Genomic DNA, 19,859 nt, shown 5'->3' with positions numbered 1-19,859 from the left:
GCTGCTTTTCTCTCTCCTTCCTCCCTCCACGCTGCAGGAGTTGCCAAATGTGAGTCAGGGAGCCCTGTCCTGCTAGGGAGAGGCAGTGGCCACTCAGACCAGAAGAGATGTGGCCTCTTTCGCAGAACCATCTTGCAGCTGAGCGAAGTTACTGCAGCTTAAATTGCAAAGTGAACACATGGATGAAGAACAACCAATGGTATTTTGTTGGTCACTCAGTCACTTAGATTTAGATCACACATTGCTGGAAATTTTAGCTTTCTTGTCAAGGCAATAAAATAAAGTCATAGCCCTCCTCTGTAACTTGAGCCTCACTCTTTTGAGTTTCAGCCCTCAGAAAAAGATGATTTCAGATAAATTTATTTAGTTTGCTATTTGGAATGTTGTGAAGGAAATCCCAAATTACAAAGGTGGGTTTTTTTTTTTTGAGAAATAGAATCATAGAATTGTTGTGGTTCCAAAGGACCTTTAGGGTCATTGAGTTGAACTGTCCCCCTATCACCACCAAGTTCACCACTGAACCAAGTCCTCAGGTGCATATCCCCAATTTTTTTTTCCACTTCCAGGGGTGGTGACTCTACCACTTCCATGGGCAGCCTGCTCCATTGGGCAGCCTTCTCCATTGCTTTACAACCATTTCCATTAAAGAAATCCTCTGAATATCAACCCTAAATCTTCTCTGGCACAACTTGAGACGGTTTCCTCTTCTCCTGTCTTTTGTTACCTGGGAGAAGAGACTGACATCCACCTCACTATTACTTCCTTTAAGGTAGTTGTAGAAAGCAATAAGGTCACCCCTTTTCCTCCAGGCTAAACAGGGTGACAATGCTTCTACAAGAAAAGTATTATTAAGAGAAAATGAGTGCACATTTCTTTGGAGGAAGCATCTCCTGTGACTTGTGACCTTGAGAAGAAGCAAGGCCTAATTATTAAGTGGGTTTGATTCTTTCTCTTTCCTGACTTGCTATAGTACAGGGATGAAGTTTGTGCTTCAGGTAGCTCCTGAGGTTTCCTCTCAGAACTTTCTGGGAGAGCTTGTAAGAACGCAAATTTTAAACCTCACACAACCTCAAAAAATGCATCTGGGACTTAGATCAACTGCATCGCTCAAAAAAAAAAAAGGTTTCTGGAGGTTGAAGAAGAACTTTTTCTTGTATTAAACATTGTCATGTTACAGAACTATGCAATGACTTTTCAATCATACCGAACTCTGCCACGCACAGCGGGCTATGAGAGAAAAAATGAGGTCAGCTCACTCATAAATAGATTTTCCCCTTGTTTTAATGTGATAAGACAATGCTGCTGAGATTCGCTCTTCACTTGCCATTTAATCAGAGCTGAGTTTGCAATGTCATTACCCGATGTTTCACATATTCAACACCAGGTAATTTAAAAATCTTTATGCAAATGGCCCTGCTACTTCTATAACAGCATTTGTTTTTAACAGGTTGGGCAAAATTACTCTAATTCATTACGTGTCACCTCCCAGGCTCTGGGCATTCCACCTTTGTGAAATGAATTTTCTCATGATCCCCGAAGTTCAGCTAGCAATATTCACTTCTGAAATGTGATATCACCCATTGTATCTCTGGCCATTATTATGTCATCTTCTGCAGCTTTGCCTCCCAGGTGCAAATTCTGAGCTGCTGCAGACCTTTTTTGCATGTTTATATGAGTCCCAGTTGCTCGTTTCTTAAAAGCTTTGCCATGTACTGTGCACTGCTAAGACATATCTTTAGGGGTCAGACTGAAATGCACAGGGGTAAATTCCTACGGGGAACATGAGTAAACATGAAGATGGAAAAGATTTGGGATTTCTTTCACTGTAGTGAGTCCCAAGGAACTGATTTGGATAGACAACACCCTTCTTGGACCCCCCAGACAGTTCCTGGACTGTGGGCTTGGGATTTGTTGCTGGGGTTTTTGTTTTATTTTGTTCCCAGTATCATCTAATTCCTTGTTTTAATTTTGTCTTTAGGGTTAACCTATACTCTCCACAAAACACACCCATGCTCTTGTGGTGGTCCCTGACACATACCCATGCACTTGCATTAATATCTTTATCCAAAACTCCTATTTTTAACAATGAACTGCAGCTGCCAAATTTGAAGAACTTCATATCAGGGCCAAAAATACCCTAGACTTCCAAAGGGCCTGGATTTCTACTGGGCCATCTTTCTAAGCAGAAAAAGAAATTATTTCAGTGAAGTTGAATCAAAGGTGGCTTCTGGGAACCACTGATGCAAATAAGAGAAAGCACAGGGGAAATAAAAGTGTAAGTGAATATTAAGCCATATTGCACGGGGTATATCATCACCCTGCCATCTCATTTTTTTTCTGACAGAAGACTCTTGGGTTATTAGGTCTGTCCTATTTTAAGAAGCTGCTGTTAGAACTCCAGTATAAGCAGAAATGACCAGAGTGGCTGAATAAGAGCAGCAGCTTTCCTGCTGTGGGGCAGTCGTGCGCTGAAGAAATTCTGTAATGAAAAGTGGGCATCATTTGCTTCCCTAGAAAATTAGTGGGAAGGATCCTTTAAAGAGATGAACTTTAACTGACGAAACAACAGTCTTTACTGAAGGCAAAATCTCATCATTGTGTACTACACTTGAAAAAAGGCCCAGCTAAAGGCCTGGAAAGTTTACAATGTCAGAAATGTAATTCTCAGACTAATCTGCTATCTGATTAACTTCAGCTTCAAAGAGGCAGGAAACACCACAGGTTTTCTTAGTATTGTGACCTTTTTCTTCCTTTCCTTGTATTTTCTTTATTTTCTATCCTGAAAATACATCATTAAAATTTATGTATAAAATAAAGCTGTTAAATCAAGCCCATTTTGAAACCTTCATCAAAGTGATCAGGAAGGGTTTTCAGAGGCCATTCCCTGCCACCACAGATGGAAGAGATTAATTTCAAATGAGTTAAGCCATGAATTGCACCCCAACTGCAGAGAAAGGTTATCTGACTTAGGATAAATTTGATGTTGGTGTCCAAAGCTGGTGATCTATTGAATCCTAAACACAGAAACAAAGTATATTTACCATATTGTCAGGAAATGAAAATCAGAATATTAGCAGCTACAAGGAACTAGAGCCAGAAAAATGTAAACAACCCTAGATTTCCTGCTTTCCCTTTAATACTCTCTTAGGGGTTTCAGAAATAGACAATTTAGATCCTCATGTTACAAAATGCTGTCTCCACTGTCAGCCTCACAGATTAATTTAGGTTCTACATTCACATCATGAATGAGATGATGTCACAGGATTTCAGCTTTGTGATATTTGGAAGCTACTTTGCAATGTGCATCTGAAACTATAAAGTATGCAGCAGTTTCAGAGGAAAGCAGATAAAGTGTGTTGTGACATGGATTTAATTAGTGTAAATTTGCATATGGGAAGGTTTCAGTTTGAAAATATCAAAAGCCAGTAGTGCCTTGGAAACAGGTTCATCAAAACACTAAAAATCAAAATCAAAATAAGAGAAAACAAAATTGAATTAAACAAAAAATGGCAAGATCAAGTCAAGGGCTTAACATTTCCTTTCTGTGGGCTGCAACTCGAGACACCTGTGCTGAGGGTCCAGCACGGGCACAGGCTCCCTCCCTGCCTGAGTCTGACGTGTTGGGAAGGACCTTTAAATAACTCTGAAGAGCTATTTTCATGTCCATGTTGTCAGTGCTCACCACCAAAATCCAGCTGTTCATTCTGTGACTTTGCAGAGCAGCTGCAAGACCTTTCCTATGGGCTGGATAAAGTCAGTGAGTGTTTGCATGGACTTTAATGAGATTTGGGTCATCTCTCCCCTTTCACTGAGGCAGAATTCCACTTGGGAATTTCATGGGCCACCTTCAATCATCTCAATCAGCTTCTAATGATTGCCATTGTTTCACACTTTTAAAGAAACTTTCAACCACCCAAAATCTCTGCATATATAATGGTCACCTACTATTAGTAATGGACTATGATTTATCTAGATGAGACTTCTCCAACAGAGAAGTCCTTTGAGATTTGTGTCTATGAGAAAATCTTAAATCCATATATAAATTTGCAAATGTCAAAGGTTATATTATCACAGCTTATTTACACAGTGTGATACACATCCTCATACTTGCCCAGACAGAGATCTCACTTGATTTGGAACAACAGCAGGTACAGACAAATTATTATTTATTACTCTGAATAATTTATCTTCCCATGAGACCACCTCTTTAATTCATAGCCAGAACAACCCAGACTAAATAAATGAGCAGAGTCTACACTGAAAACCTCAAAGAGGGGAAAGATTCTTCTCTGAGCTAATGAGGAGGGATCCTTACCTCAGGTTCTTGTAGCAGCTCAGAGCTACCACATGGCTGGAGCAGCTCTTTACAGTCTGCTATTACATTTCTCAGTGAAGAGATCTCTCAGCTTATAAAAGCATAAATTTAGCACCCTGATAGCAGCAGAGTCCTTTTTTTATTTGCCCTCTCTCTTTACTCATGAAAAAAAAATCAAGATAAATTTATCTGTTTCCTTTTAATGATTATGAAAATAATCACAGAAATATAGACAGACACAGCCACAAGTCAGACACGTTTATACCAGTAAAGTTCCCAAGACATTAAAGAAAACCTAGGAAACCTATAATCCAGCATAATTTTAATTTATTTCTTTCTAAAGATTATTATTTAGTTCTCTATTTATATGGTAACTAAGATAAGACTGCATAGTCCGTGAGTAGAACTGCTAAACTCAGCATAATTATTACTACCCAAAAAGTAAAAAAACATCTTTAATCAAAACCTAAGAGTATGACAAACTCTCTCTCAATAACTTAAATTCATTTTTATCCTCAAGAAAACCTGAAAGGTATATGAAGTCTGTTGGGTTTTTGGCCCACAATATCTTTTAGCCAGTTTGTGTCTGGAGAATCTCTCTTGTTGCACTCCAAGCCTCTACATTACCTATTTCTTATCCAAACGGCTTTTGCATTTTAAATATTTAAATTTAAATAAATATTTTCCCTGCCTGCAAATCAAAATTCAGACTCTCCAGCAGCTGCAGAGGCTGCTAAGAGCAATGACCTGTGCTGGACACAGGGTTTAGTTTCGTGTCCAACCCATGGTGCTCTTCATCCCAGTGCTTGGAGAATTCTGTGCAAGCTCCAGAGGATCTGTGTTCTTTTTCTCCTGGACAAAGGCCTGTGTGTGCCTGCAACAGGAGCTCTCTGACATATGAGGAGAGGCTGACAGAGCTGGGACTGCAGCCTGGGGAAGGGAAGGCTGTGGAGGACCTTTCCCAGCTATAAATACCTGAGACAGGGGGATAAAGAAGGTAGAAGCAGGCTCTTCTCAGTGGTTTCTGCTGTTAGGTCAAAAGGCAGTGATCACCACCTGAAAAAAATGAAAAATATTTTTGAGCATATGAAAACTTTTTTTTTTTTTTCTTGATAAGAGATTGACCAAATGAGGAAATGGGTTGCTGAGAGTTGTGGAGACTCCAGCTTTGGAACTATTGAAAATCCAACTGGGCACAGCCCTGCTCACCCTGCTTCATCTCCAGAATCACCATTCTGTGGTTCTGTAACTTGAACAGGTGCTGAATGTTGTTGACTGGCACCTGCAGAAATATTATAGAATTTTATAATGCCATAAAATGGTGTGGGTTGGAAGAGACCTTAAAGGTTCACCTTAGAGCCTTTCCTCTTTTAAAAGTGCTGGGAAATATTAAATAAACAGAAAAGTGAGAATAGCTCCCAAGTGGAAGGAAAGGTTAATGATTAGTGGTGCGCGTCCCCTTTCCAGGGCTTTTTTACTTGTGTGAGTGACTTGAGCAGCTCCTCTTGTGACATTAAAAGGACTTTGGCTGCTGAATTTGTGCAGCTAAATTTAGATGTCAACAGTGAACCTCTCTGCATCTGGGAAAGTCATCCTGAAGATCCCTTTGCAGTTAATGTGAGTCAATACCAGCCAGTGAAATTTAGGTCAATATGGAGTTGATTACTTTATTCAAATGATCCCCACCCTAAAAACCCTAAAAATCTTTGGCTGTATTGATTAGACCTGTAATTACTGTAATAGGAGCCTGGAGCCTGGAAGTCATTCTACTCAGATGGAGGTGCTTAGACCTTAAATTAGCTGGGATGACTGTCATCTTCAGAAGGGTACCCTTCCATTAGAGTGTTTCTATTGCCTCTCTGAGGTGTTTATGTGAATACAGTGCAGGAACCCTCATCTGTGCTTTGTATCTGCAGCAGAGCACATAATGGACATCTGTTTTAAAAAATATTATCTGAACAATCTTATAATGAGCAGTTTAGAAATTAGCATAAATGAAAATATGTTTGTGTCTGTATTTGGCTGCTTTGTGTCTGATCGTGGTCTATTTTAACACCTTGTTGGTTTGCAGTAAAGCATAATTAAAACAGTGTTTATGAGGCTTTCACCTGTATTAAAAAGAGCTAGAAAAAAGAAAAGAAGTTGTTATCAGTTATGCCTTCAGTAATAATAATGACAATCCAGTTTGTCATTCCTTTCCTCACCCTGGATAACAAGTTTAACTGGATTTTCTTAGACTGCATGTGTACACAAACACAGTCACTGAGGAAGTAGAGGTAGAATAAACACAAACACTACAAAAGCCTGCTGATATATTTCATAGTGATGCTTCTTACAAACACTCAGGGCTGTTTCATGGGTGGTGAGTGCAAAAATACAATCTGTGTAACCCCAGAAGTGCAAAGTGCTGATCTTGGAGGTGCTATCCTGCTGCTGATGTCTTTCTTAAGAAGTTTCTTTTACAGTAATTGGATAGAAACAGACTCTTTGATCAAAAATTGACTTTTTTAAAAATTCCATTAACTTGTCTACATGAATAGTGTAAACATTTTATGGTTTAGATCTACATGTTTTTGATCTCTAATTACACATCTACAAGATATAATGAGTTGTTCCTAGTCAGAGGAAGTGCCTAAGGTTTTCATTTTCTCATGGCATGGAAAAATGGGAAATAATACAATTTCTCAGCTATATTCTGTCCAGCAAAGTGCACAGTGCCATGCTCGGTCTTGTATTCTTTGTCCATTTTGCAGAAAATGATATTTTTAAAACTAAATGCACTTTTCTCGAGGTATGGGAACTGCCGGCATTGAAGAGAACACAAAATTTACTGTTTTCCTTGCTGCAGCAGGTTAAATACTGTATTTTCTTGATGAATTTGTGTTTTCTGTATTCTCAGTCACAGAACCATGGAAAAGTTTGGGTTGGAAGGGACCTTAAAGATGATCTCATTCCAACCTCTCTGCCATGGGCAGGGAATCTTTCCTGGTTATTCACAGCCCATTCCAACTTGGTTTTGAACATTTCCAGGGATGAGGAGCCCACAGCCTTTGTAGATAATCTGTCCCAGTCTTCTCATCCCTTTCACCTCCACAATTGCCTCAGCCTGGAATCAGTGAAAATACATTTTCCTGAGCTCGATCTGGAGCTTGATCTGCTTTGTTGCTGTCTGTGCCTTTTGGGAGCAGCCACCCTTCCATCAGGGACACCTCTGCACCAGAAATTCTCTGGGGGTCCTGTGAATACTCACCAGCTGTTCTTGGTTTTACAGAGCCTGTGGTCACCCTGGGAAGTGGAATGGATTCTCAAGGCACTGCACACTCAAGCCCCACGTCCGTGTCTGCATTTCTGATCACGTCATGTTAAACCTGCTATAACCAACAAGCACTAATTGTATGAAAGAAAAGCTAAGTTTTATACTGTGTGTTGGTATCATTGTGAATAATTTTGCCTATTTTTCCCCCTCTTCATCACAGGTGTGTTTTACCTTATGTTACAGATTTTAATTATGCCCCCTGTATCTGGGGAATTCTATTTCTTTGCCTCCAGATTTGCTCTACAATGTGCTGTAAGACAAGTAGCTGTTAATTCATCTCTGTTGTTTGTGTTTTTAACATGCTCCCAATCTCCAATTCTGCTCATTTAAAATTGTGAAAGTCAAGAAGTTTGTCTGGTTCTTTTTTTTTTTTTTTTTTGTTACTCTTTTTGTATGTTTAAAAATTAATTTAGCTCAGATTCCCCTGCTGTGCACTGCTGCTTTAGAATTTGCTCTGCTGGATCTGAGCTAAGCACTTCCACAATTTCATGTGCCGTTTACAGCACATCAATTAGATGGTTATTTGATCCCACTGTATGCACAGAACACCATATTTATTCATGAGAAACGTCCCTGAAAGAACAGGACAAATAAACAAAACATTATATTATTTTTTTTGGTGGCCTTTAAAAAAAAAAAAAACAAGCAAGATAACTCATGAAAAATGCCAAATCTTGCTTCCAACTTCATTTAATAGGTTTCAATGCAACCAATGTTTGTGAGTTTGTTCCATTTTCATCCATACTGTTTTTTCCTGACAACATGATTGAAAATGCCATTTATATTCATCTTTAAATGTGTCATGTGTTATAAATGCGGTTTTCCTCCAGTAAATAAAGCATTTCAAAAATGGTTTTAATTAAAATGCCATAGGAATTATTGAAGAGAATTTAACAAAATTATATATTTTTTACTCATCGGGAAAAGCAAAATCTTTTGACAAAAATATTTATTACCAGAAAAAGAAAAAAAAAAAAAAAAGAAAAAAAAAGTTACCTCTATATGTTATGGGGGTTTGGGTATCGTGGAGTTTTAGAAATGAATAACAAATATTAAACTGGATTCTCACCTGCACTGATATCAGTTACATGCTCCTTTTCCAAAGAGCTGACACAGTCTTTCATCAGGAAAGGTTGAGCACAGAAAATGCTCAGAGAAATCTTGTAGGTGCTTAAGCTCACACAGGGTCAAAACAGTGAAACTTCTTAAATCAGCCCAGTCAGGTTTGGAGAAGAAGCACAAGTCACAGTTTCTAGTGGCTTTTCTTTAGAAATATAAAATCTACCTAACTGGATTGGTATATGTTACATTAAATATTCATTAATTGCTATTAAGAAAAGCTATTGAATAGAGTGACACTCTTCTTCTTTTTCTCCAGCCAAGCTTCGTGCTGGCATGAAATTAGAAATTATGACACCTATGGCTTTACCTTACTACAGAGAGTTTACTTCTGAACTAGAACTCCCCTTTTCTCTCCACCACAAACTGCAGACTGCCTCCATCAGCACATTTGGCAAATCCTGCAGAGATGAAAATAATTTTCATTTAGTTAGTGAGAGCTGAAACGAACCAAACTCGTAGCTGATTGCAAGCAAATATTTTGAGAGCTTCGAGCTGCATTTGAGCAAGGGATCCAGGATAAACAATCCTTGCCCAGTCACTAATCCCATTCATTAGGAGCTCAGTGATTACCTCATTAGTATGATTGAGCTTTCCCTGGGCCAGCTCACACAGCAGATCATTTGGCATTGATGACCCAGGTAGAGAATTTCTCTGCTGAAACTTCGGAGGTTGCCTGGCTTCAAGCAAGGAGGAAATCAAATGGCAGCAAAGATGGGCTGTTGTGTATTGTAGACTTGGTTATAACGGTAAATGCCATTAAAAAAACCCCAAACAATTCATGAGGTCACTATAAAACAGCATATTCGTGCTAAAGAATAGAATTATAAAATGGTTTGGTTTGGCAGGGACCTTCAAGGACTGTGTAGTCTAAGTCCCTGCCACAGGGACCTTCCTCTATCCCAGGTTGATCCAAGCCCTGTCCCAGCCTGGCTTTGAACATTTCCAGGGATGGGGCAGCCACAGCTTCTCTGGGCAGCCTGTGCCAGGCCCTCACCACCCTCACTATAAACGTTTTTTTCCCTATGTCTAATCTAAATCTCCCCTCTCTCAGTTTAAAACCATTGCCTCTTCTGTCCAGTGAAAAGAATCTCTGTCTTTCTCATGAGCTCCCTTCATAAATTGAGATGGTGCAATGAGGTCTGTGCAGAGCCTTCTCCTCTCCAGGCTGAGCAGTGGAAGCCCAGCAGGCCCAGAGGAGTGAGAATGTGTGGGAACAGCCCTGCAGACACCCGGGTCAGGGCAGAAGGAGGGGCAGGAGCTGCTCCAGGAGCTGCAGCAGAGATTCCCCTGCGCCCCTTGGTGAGGCACCCAAGCCCCTGCAGCTCTTGGGGGCTCCTGGCAGGACCTGTGACCCTGCAGAGAGAGGAGCCCACGCTGGAGCAGGTTTGATTGTCCCCACAAGCACCCCAGAAAGGCTCAGCCTGTTCCTGAAGGACTGCACCCCGTGGAAGGGACCACACTGGAGCACTTTGTGAAGTGCAGCCCATGGGAAGGACTCACACTGGAGAAGTTCCTGGAAAATTCTCATGTGGAAGGGACCCCACAATGGAGCAGGGGAGGAATGTGAGGAACTATTCCCCCTGAGGAAGAAGGATCAGCAAAGATGGGTGAGGAAGTGACTGCAAGCCCCATTCCCAGTCCCTCTGCCCCACTGAGGGGGAGCAGACAAAAGACTGAGAAGTCAAACTCAGGGAGGAGTGGGGGGAAGGTGTTTCAACATTTGGGTCTATTTCTCATCATCTTGCTCTGATTTCATTGGTAACACACTAAACTAAATAATTTCCCTAGGCTGAGTGTTTTGCCCAGGGCAGGAACTGCTGAGTGATCTTACCTGATGGGGTGCAGGACTTTGCTCTTGGCCTTGTTCAGCTTCACACAACTCACATTTCCCAGGCCTGTCAAAGCCCCCCTGCCCAGCATCCTTTCCTTCTAGTGTATCCTTCACAAACCTGCAGAAGGCTGCACTCAGTCCTGGTGTCTGTGTCATTTATAATGATATTAAATCATGCTGGCTCCACATGGACACAACTTGTTACTAATCCCCATTTGGACAATGAGCCATTGACTGCAACTGCAAGTGAAGATTTATTTTCTATTCCTTCACTCACTTCGTGGGTACATTTTCCTTTGCCCTCCTCATGGAAAACAGAGTATCTAGCAATGCCATTGAGCAGCTGGTTTTGTTACTGATGCTTTGAGAGAAAACACAGGCACAGTTTCTTCTTCTTTACAATATCTCTGGCAGAGACACAGAGCTCAAAGATTTCCAACAGCAGGTAGTTCACTTTGGCAGGTCCTGCAAACCACCATGGTGTAGAGGGTTAATTGGTAACAAATAGGTGAGAATGGGATATGACAGGAGAAAATTCTAATAAAACCTCTTTGCAAAGGCACTACGAGGAGTGAGAGCATGCTGGCAACAGTGGAAGAGAAGTTAAGAAGATCCTGACAAAATCAATTAAAAAGAGGCACATCAGAGGCATGGTGAGCTAAGTACCCAGTTCAATTATTAAGTTGTCAGGTCCTCTTAGTCTGGAATGGAATAGGAAACAGTTCTTTCTCTGGTGCCTTTAGGATAAATGCGAACATGAGAAAAGAAACTTGTTTGAGTGCCTTGTGCTGCTGCTGACGAGCCATGCAGGAGCCAGGGGAATTTCTCAGATTCTGAGACCTTTAAAAATGACTGTTTGCCAAAACTGAGTCCGCAAAAGGAGACAGATCTCAAAACTGAGAGTATTGCACATGCCATCAACTCTTCAACAATTTATTGACTTTTTCTCCCCTTTTAGGACACACATGAAAAATTTTACTGCATATACAATTCCAAAAGTCAGACTTTGATGAACCTTGTAGGTCCCTTCCAGCTCAGGGGATTCTATGATTCTGTGAAATCTGCTGTGCTGGGAAAACAGCTGCTTGAACTAAGCAGGAGGAAGCCTTGAGGAGCCTTCTATGCCTTCATCAGCACAAGGTAGGACATGAGGACAATTCTACTGCCTCAGCTCAATGCTACACATCACTCAGTATTCTGTCTCCAGCACTGGCAAAAACAAGTAAACTCAAGACAGAAAAAGTACCTTTGATCTTTTTTCCCTAGTAATCTCACAATCTTCAATCTTAATTTTTCCATTGAGGGGATTTCCAGGTGATGCTGTGGCTTAAAAACAAGTTTCAAAGATCTACTGCCAACAGGGAAAAAAAAAAAAAAAAAGAAATCCCTGAAATCCTAGGGCTTGTTTTTGTTGTCTCATTTAATTTGGCTCCAACTACTATAATTTCATATCCACTTTTTCCTTCCATTGACAAAAGATGTTGGCAGTCTGTCTCAATACACACTTTCCACCTCATCATAATTCCATCGCCTGTTAAACAAAGGCTATAAACCCCAAAGAGCAATGTTTTAGATTAGATATTAGGAAGAAATTATTTTAAGAGTGGTGAGGCTCTGGCACAGACTCCCCAGAGAAGCTGTGGCTGCCCCATCCCTGGAAGTGTCCAGGTTGGAGCAATCTGGTCTAGAGGAAGATGACCCTGCCCATGGCGGGGGTTTGGAACAAGATGATATTTAAGGTTCCTTCCAGCCCAAAGCTCTCTCTGATTCTATGAAATGCTGACTTTTAGACAGCCCCATCCAGCTGAAAGGAGTTCAGCCTTTACCCTGAGCTGTTTTGTGCTAACAGGGGACCCGTTATCTCCTGCGCATGCTGCATTTTGATACAAAGCCAACTGAACTTATTGGGCATGCCAAGCATTTTATTTCTCTCTTTCACCTATTTTGGTATTTTCTCAGTCAAAAACCAGAGAAAGCCACAAAAGTGAAAATGCAGTGATTGACACATTCTTACACTTCAGCATTTCGCGCCTCTAAGAGCGGGTGGAGCGAAAGCAAAGAACGATGGAGCAGGTCAGCAGATCACTCTCTAACAACTTATTAATCTGCAGTTCTGTCAGTCCAAGGGGACTTGAAACACTGAAAGTGGCTGCAATTCATCCATTTAGTTTAAGTGTGTTAACCCACATAATGAGGTGCAGTCTCTTCCAAGGCAGCAGCCCAGAGCATATTAATGATCCCTCACATGGAGTCTGGGCTGTGCTTCTCATGTGCTCACTCATTACAGCCTTCCACACTGTGGAACTGAGCTGAACCTTATTAGACCACAAAGAAATATGGTTGTAATTGGTCTGGGGCAGCTCAGTAATATGTGATAAGGAAGTTTAATTGGCTTCTTCTTTGTTTTACTGGTTCTAGAATTTATCGTTTGCTTTGGACATTGGGCCAACTCCACGTCACCTTGCCATGGAAAGCAGATGAATAAAAATATGATGACAATTGGATATTTGGTTGTTGATTATACACAGTGATGTCAGAAATTGCTGAGTTTCACAATAAAATATGGGGATTCCTGATCCTTGGATGCTGTCAGTAACAGTAGTATCAGGTTTAAGAGAATCAGATAGCATTTAGAAAATTAAATATGTCACTGTTGCTTTGTAATCCTTGTTTCAGTGTAATGGAGTTATGACCAATGCCAAAATCTCTAACCATCATAGCTAGAAATCATACATTTATATTTATATATATATATATATATATATATATATATGTAAAAATTAAATTAGAACCTATCTCCAAGGTGAACATGTTTTTGGTTGATATAAACAGAGCAAGGAACATCATATAGTGGGGTTTCTGGAAAAATGTGTAGGAAAATAAATATTCCTTCCTTCCTTCCTTCCTTCCTTCCTTCCTTCCTTCCTTCCTTTGAAAAGTTTAAAGTGACATTCTTCTGCCCCTGAAGTGGAATACTTGAGGATTCAGAAGTAAACTCTATTAAAAATTAATTCTCACCTCCAGTGAGGGACTCTTACCAAACACCTGGGGAAATTCCTCAACATCCCATCTTGAAATCACTATTCAAAATATTTTGCTTGAATTTTCAATCTCCTATTGCAACTTCTGCCTGGCTGCTTTGCTCCCTTTGACAGCCTAACAGGATCTCTCTGTGCTCAAGAATCACAAGAGTACAGTAGGATACAGTGAATCATCCCCATGCTAAGCCTCCTTTTTATTTCAAGGGGAAAAAGCCAAAAAGTTCATGACAGGTGTAGCTGGAGCATCCTTTTCCATCCTTTTTTCACACAGCTTGTAGATATGAATGAAAGACTTTGTAGCAGGTATTTACTGGATAAACTTGGGCATTATATGGGTCACTTCTGCCACTGCACTGTATGTCTCAGGGCGTGACACAGCTCAGAGACCCTGCAGGGTCTGGATGTGTTTGTGTAGCTGCAGAGGTGCTTCCATGCTGAGTGCAGTGACATCCCTGCAGGATGTGAACTCTGGAGGAGAAAGGAAGTGCCTGAAGAGACAAACCAGAGAGCCCAGGGGACTCTGGCTGGTGCTGGCTGCAAAACATGAAAGCAGGATCAAGGAATCACAGAATGGTTTGGGCTGGAAGGGATCTTAAAGGTCATTTATTTCCAACCCCTCTGCCATGGACAGGGACACCTGCCACTATCCCAGGTTACCCAGAGTCTCATCCAGCCTGCTGTTGAACACTTCCAGGGATGGAGCAGCCACAGGTTCTCTGGGCAACCTGTGCCAGTGCCTCACCAACCTCACCATAAAGAATTTCTTCCTAATATCTAAACCCAATCTTCTTCAGCTTAAGAATATCATCCCCCATCCCAGCTATTCAGGCTCTTGTGAAAAGTCCCTCTCCAGCTCTCTTGGATCCCCTTCAGGCACTGGAAGGGGCTCTTGAATCTCCTCAGAGCCTTTTCTTCTCCAGGCTGGACAGCCCCAGCTCTCCCAGCCTGGATCCACAGCTGGGGTGTTCCAGCCCTGGGATCAATCTGGTGTCCTTCTCTGGACTCAGTCCAGCATTTTCTTGTACTGGGGGCTGAGGTTTTGCCACAGTACTGGAGGAGAGGTCTCACAAGAGCAGAGTAGAGTTCACTGAAAAGAGATCCCAGGAGTGATTACTGCAATCCTCTGTCTAACTGTGGCACTAACTTTGTAGTACCCAGCTTGCTGTCATACTAGATAAAGAAAGAAAACTAAGCAAAAAAGGACTTCATGGAGAATGTTGATGCACCAGAACAACTCCTGGAATTCCTGATCACCAGGCAGTTAGCAAAAGGCAGAAGTTTGGGATGAGAGGCAGTGCTGACAGCAGCAGGCAGGGAAACACCAGGCAGGTCTGGGGTGTCCTTTGCCTTTTGTTTCCTGGCTTTATGATTCCACTGGGGTATTTCTGACATGCTCAGCAGCAAGGCCAAGTGCTGAGAAGCCTCTGCCAGGATCCTCCAGCCCTGCACATTCCAAGCACAGATTCAGCAATTCTTCAATCTGCAGGATGGCTTTAGTGTTCGTTTTCTTTACAGGTAAGTTAGATTCAGTGCTGAGCCCAGATTCACCTTATCTTACTTTAAGCATTTAAAAATGAGCGCAGCCACTTTCAGCTCCTATTACAGTCAGTGGAAAAAGATCTTGGGATAGACTCTACTACCCTCTGGAGATTCTTATGTTTCCCAAGGGCTGATGTGTTCAAAATTTAGAGCCTCAGTTAGGTAGGGTGAGTCTAGACTGATTTTCCCTTCACAAAGCTCCAAGATAAAAACACTCTCTGGTGGGCTATAAAGTTCCATCAGGGCTGCTTCTTCCCACTTTTCCAAATCCCATATTGATCTTTCCTGTGCTTTTAAGTGTTACTAACCTTCTGAGCCTGCATCTTCATTTGACATAAGACCAAATAAAATACTCCACAGAGGTAGGCAGGCAGGCAAGAAGAAGTCAACCTTTATAAATGCCCTGAAATATTTAAGGTCCCCAAAGCAGAAAATGCAAGCACAGTGCAAAGACTGAAAAAAAAGTCACTCTCCATTCCCCAAAGTCATTAGAGGATTCATCAATGGCTTTATATATTACTAAAATCAGAAAACTTTGTTGTGAAGAACTTCACTGTAGATGACACCTGAGAAGTTATATCTGTGGGTTATGGTCACAAAACTCTGGCACTGGATAGTGTGGAAGGATTTATTGGGATAACTCAGAGGAAGAAGATACATCCACAGGGAGGAAATTGAGCACCAGCTGAAGAGAATTCAGATGATATGGATATACAGTAAAGACAAAACAACTTTTCATGTTTGAGTCAAGATAGGCAGGAGTAGAAACTGTTGCTAATTCTTCAGTTAATGTGTTTTGTTCCTCCAAGTCAGGTGGATTCCAGGTATTACTAATTCCATGTTGAATCCATAACAATAGAATTCAGTTTCTGATCTTTGATCTTACTGAGAAATGGCATCAAATAGTCTGTGTTTTAAAACATAAACAGGATCTATTATGCTATCGTGGCAGTCAACCACCCCTCTTCCATGATCAACAACATCTATGAAGTGTCCATGGGCTAAAAATCATCAATATTTCTCTTGTGTTAGAAGGTGAAGAACAACCAGGAAAGGAAAGATCACTTCACTTTTGTCAGCTTCTTATGTGAGGTGAATATTTCTGCCTTTCTCCAGCCACTCAGTTCATCAAGGTTTGCCCTCTCCTGAAGGGCAGGGGCAGTTTCCAAAGACTAAGGGACAACAGAAAAACAATGAGAAGCCAAATTGTCATCCTAGTATGTTGTTATTCTTCACAACTAGTTAATCTTTGCCTGTACATGAGCTTGATTTTTTCTGCTTTACTGATGAGAAATGTGCATTGGGTTTTTGCTTCCTTTTTCCTGGTGTGGCTAAATGGAAGTTTGTAATTGAATCAGAAGTTCATTGTTCTGTCAGCTGTGGCAAAAAAAAAATATCTGTGAGGTGGCCCCAAAAGGCAGAACACTTGCCTGGCACATCTGGGATCCTCACTCTCATTTCCAGCTCTTAAGGCTTCAAAAGTGTGGTAGAATTCCAGGGAAAGAATGTGAAGATGATGTCAGGCCTCCAAGAAATACAGGTTAAAAAATAAATTTAGAGAGGATAAAGGGAGGTGATGAGTTGGGAAGACAATCCAGTGAGGTCTGGAGTGGTGAGGAGGTTTGGAAAGATTCAAAAAGCCACTCTTTCACCTTCCACCTCTCTGTCCACAGCACTGAAACCTTTTCCCTCTTCACAGTCTCCCATGGATTTCTCCCAGACTCATGATAGTACAAACAGGGGTTTGATCTGTGCAAGCAAGAACACAGATGCTCATTTTGGAGCAGAGCTTTCTCCTTACCTGTGGCCAAGAGAGGCAATCCTGGCACTGCCTTCTGAGCTCATCAATTCCCTACTTGATCAGGAGTAAAGGCTTGGTGCTGCTATGTGCATTGTTTGCTTTGGACTCAGACTATGTTGACAGTAAAGGATTTAAGGATTGTATTTAATCTCCCAGTAAAACACTTTACAACTAAAGGGACAACATATTATAGAGAAGTACTGAGAAATACACTGCTCTCCTGCTCTCAGCAGCCCCTCCTACATATTATGAAACATAGCTTTTCACCAAAAAAATGTGATATTTTTACATTTTTGCCCCACACAAAGATGTGGCATTATAAGATATAGTTTTATATACATATATATATATATATATATAGGATCCAAAGGCCCTGCAGTTCATATTGTTCCTCTCAGTTTCAGCAGTCTTTGATTCATATCCTGATTTGCTGCCTACTTGACCACACTCCCATTCCCTACATTTTTGCCACATGGAAGCTTCCACATTCCTCTCCAGAAAATTACTTCTGTCTCTGCAAAACCCCTTGAGATATGGCAGGCACTAAAAGCAAGAACTGGAGCTAAGAATAGAAGAGCAAGACGGTAATCATGACAATAAAACCTCCCAGATCACCAGTCAGAGCAAACATTTCCATGCTCCTTTGGAGAGTTAATGTTCCCCAGCCACAACCCAGTGCTCAGCTCCATGGGGGCAGGAGATGGGGGTGGCAGAACAGCCCCTTGCTGGCTTCTATCACAGCCAATAAGTGTCATAAAAACAAATATGAGCCAGGGGAACTGGCTGGGCCGTGTCAGAAGGTCTGAAGGGATGATTGCAGGTGAGGTAAAACCCCTGGGGTGGAACAGGAGAGAGAGAGGTAATTTGGAGGGTGAGCCACAAAAGCCTCAGCAGGGTTGGTGAAAGCTTTTAGTGTTTATTCCATGATCACACAACCACTGCTTGTGTGTAATGAAGACCTGCTTTGTCCATTGCTGGTTTCACCTGGCTGGTTTTGCATTTTTTTTGTAACAAAAGCTATGCTACAAGTTTTATAAAATAAAGTTTTTAAAAACCACTTATTTTTCTCTTAGTCATCTTTCCCCCTTGATTTTAATGGACAGTTATAAAATCCCTGAGATCTATCACAATTATTAAAGCCCCTGCTGCTAAAATCCCTTGACATCTGAGCTACAGAGAGGAAAAATCTGGAAAGAAAAATGTTGTAAAGTTCAGATGGTGGAGGCAGAGCTCTACAGGATAAAATGACCCCAAGAGAGCAAGAATCAGAAGTTTGGGGTGGGAATGATGCGAGTGAGGAGTGGAATGTGATAGGAGAGCACTAAAAATACAATTCACAAGAAAAATCTCATGTGTGCCACTGTGGAAATGTTTCTCTTCTCTTTGCTGTCCCTTTTTAATCTGTTTTCTGGCATAGTCAATGCATTCAGTGAAAATCCAGTTGCAGGGTCCCAAAATGACACACCCCCTCCCTCCACTGTGTCAGGTTTGCTGTGGCTTCCAGTTCCTGAGAATTTGGAAACTTTAAGCCAGATGCTGATCATTTTTTTATGCTTTTTCAGGACCTGACAAGAGGTTTGCTGCTACTCAGGAGACTTTGTCCTCACCAATGCTAATCCGGATTTTTCAACTCTTTGAAAGTGGCTGATCTTATATGGTGAATTGTTTCAGATGCTAAATTCCTTCACTTAAAAAAAGAATAGAAACAAAACAACAAAAAACTCAACCCTACTGAAAGTTTCCCTGCTTCCACTTGCCAGAATTGTACTCAATCTGTTGATAATTTTCTTGTCATGCTTCTTTTCCCAAAGATGGAGCCCAGCTTTCCTGGGGGTGGCTCAACACTTGCCTGCCCATAGGAAGCAGGGAGTGAATTTCTTGTTTTTCTTTGATGATGTGTGCAGTTTTTTTCCTATTAAAATGTCTTTATTTCCAATAATGAGTTTTCTCATTTTTAGGGGAGTGAGAGAGTGGTTTTGTGGGGCTGAGTTCCCAGCTGGGGTTAAACAACGAGAGAATTGTATCAGTAAAGTCACAATGCTCTCTTCAAGATAAAAACCATCTTTTATTTTGACACCAAGAAACTTGCCATCAGACAGAAAATGACTTGTCTGGGTTAATTAAAGTAAGTGTGATATACAGTCTTCATAAAATGTAATGATATTACATCACAGACTATGACAATACAGTCTGAAAGCTAAGGGAAAAATAGCAATATTACTGGAAATTCTGTGAAATATTTCTAATAATTCTGTCCCTGAGATCCATTAGAATTTGTCTCTTTATATGTGGGGTTTTTTTTCCCTGCTAAAATATTTTGTTGACACTAAAGAACACCTTTGGCCTTCAGAGCCTTTTTGTGTGGCCGTCCAAAGGACAGTTCAAGAGAGAGCTGTGAATTTTGTAACATGACCTTCCAGGTGTTTTTCCACCCATTGGGTGTCTTTTAGTTCAAGATATGGTAAAGAAAAAAAAAAAGGAATAAAAGAAAAAGAGAAGGGGGAAACATGTTCCTCTTTGAGCCTGGGAAAAGTAGTGATTTATAAACATATTTCTGCTTTTCTCTGTTAGTGATATCAAGTGGATTTGCCTGCAAAGAACACAGCCTATGGGTTTCAGCTGCCTTTATATAAACTCTCTCTCAATAGAATATTTGATCTATGGGACAAATATGGGACCATATTTGTCCCATAGATCAAAATATCAACAACAGACAGTCATTTATCTTCAACCCTCCCAGGACTGGGATGGTTATTGTTTTTCTCATTAAGAAAGTTGCTAAATCCCAGGGGAGTCTGGGGTTTGCAGTTTCCGCTGATACTCATTTGTCATATTTTTATTGCTGGTTAGAGGCACATAAATTTAGGTAAAGAATAATAATTGCTGCCTGAGGT

General features: G+C 41.0%; 1 protein-coding gene across 6 annotated transcripts in view; it reads left to right on the top strand.

The window, feature by feature from the left end:
- The window catches only part of TSNARE1 (t-SNARE domain containing 1), a 469,756-nt gene extending 451,734 nt beyond the window's left edge, over positions 1 to 18,022 (top strand). For all 6 annotated transcript variants that reach the window (XM_071421896.1, XM_071421899.1, XM_071421900.1 and 3 more), the window contains one exon: positions 7,587 to 18,022. The gene's annotated coding sequence lies outside the window, so the exon portion shown is untranslated. The remainder of the gene's footprint in view (positions 1 to 7,586) is intronic.
- The last annotated feature ends 1,837 nt before the right edge of the window (positions 18,023 to 19,859 follow it).

The sequence above is a fragment of the Agelaius tricolor genome, unplaced genomic scaffold (assembly GCF_023055355.1).
Source record: "Agelaius tricolor isolate 1412-34295 unplaced genomic scaffold, bAgeTri1.0.p SCAF_2, whole genome shotgun sequence".
NCBI lineage: Eukaryota > Metazoa > Chordata > Aves > Passeriformes > Icteridae > Agelaius > Agelaius tricolor.
This window is presented reverse-complemented; position numbering and strand designations above follow the sequence as displayed.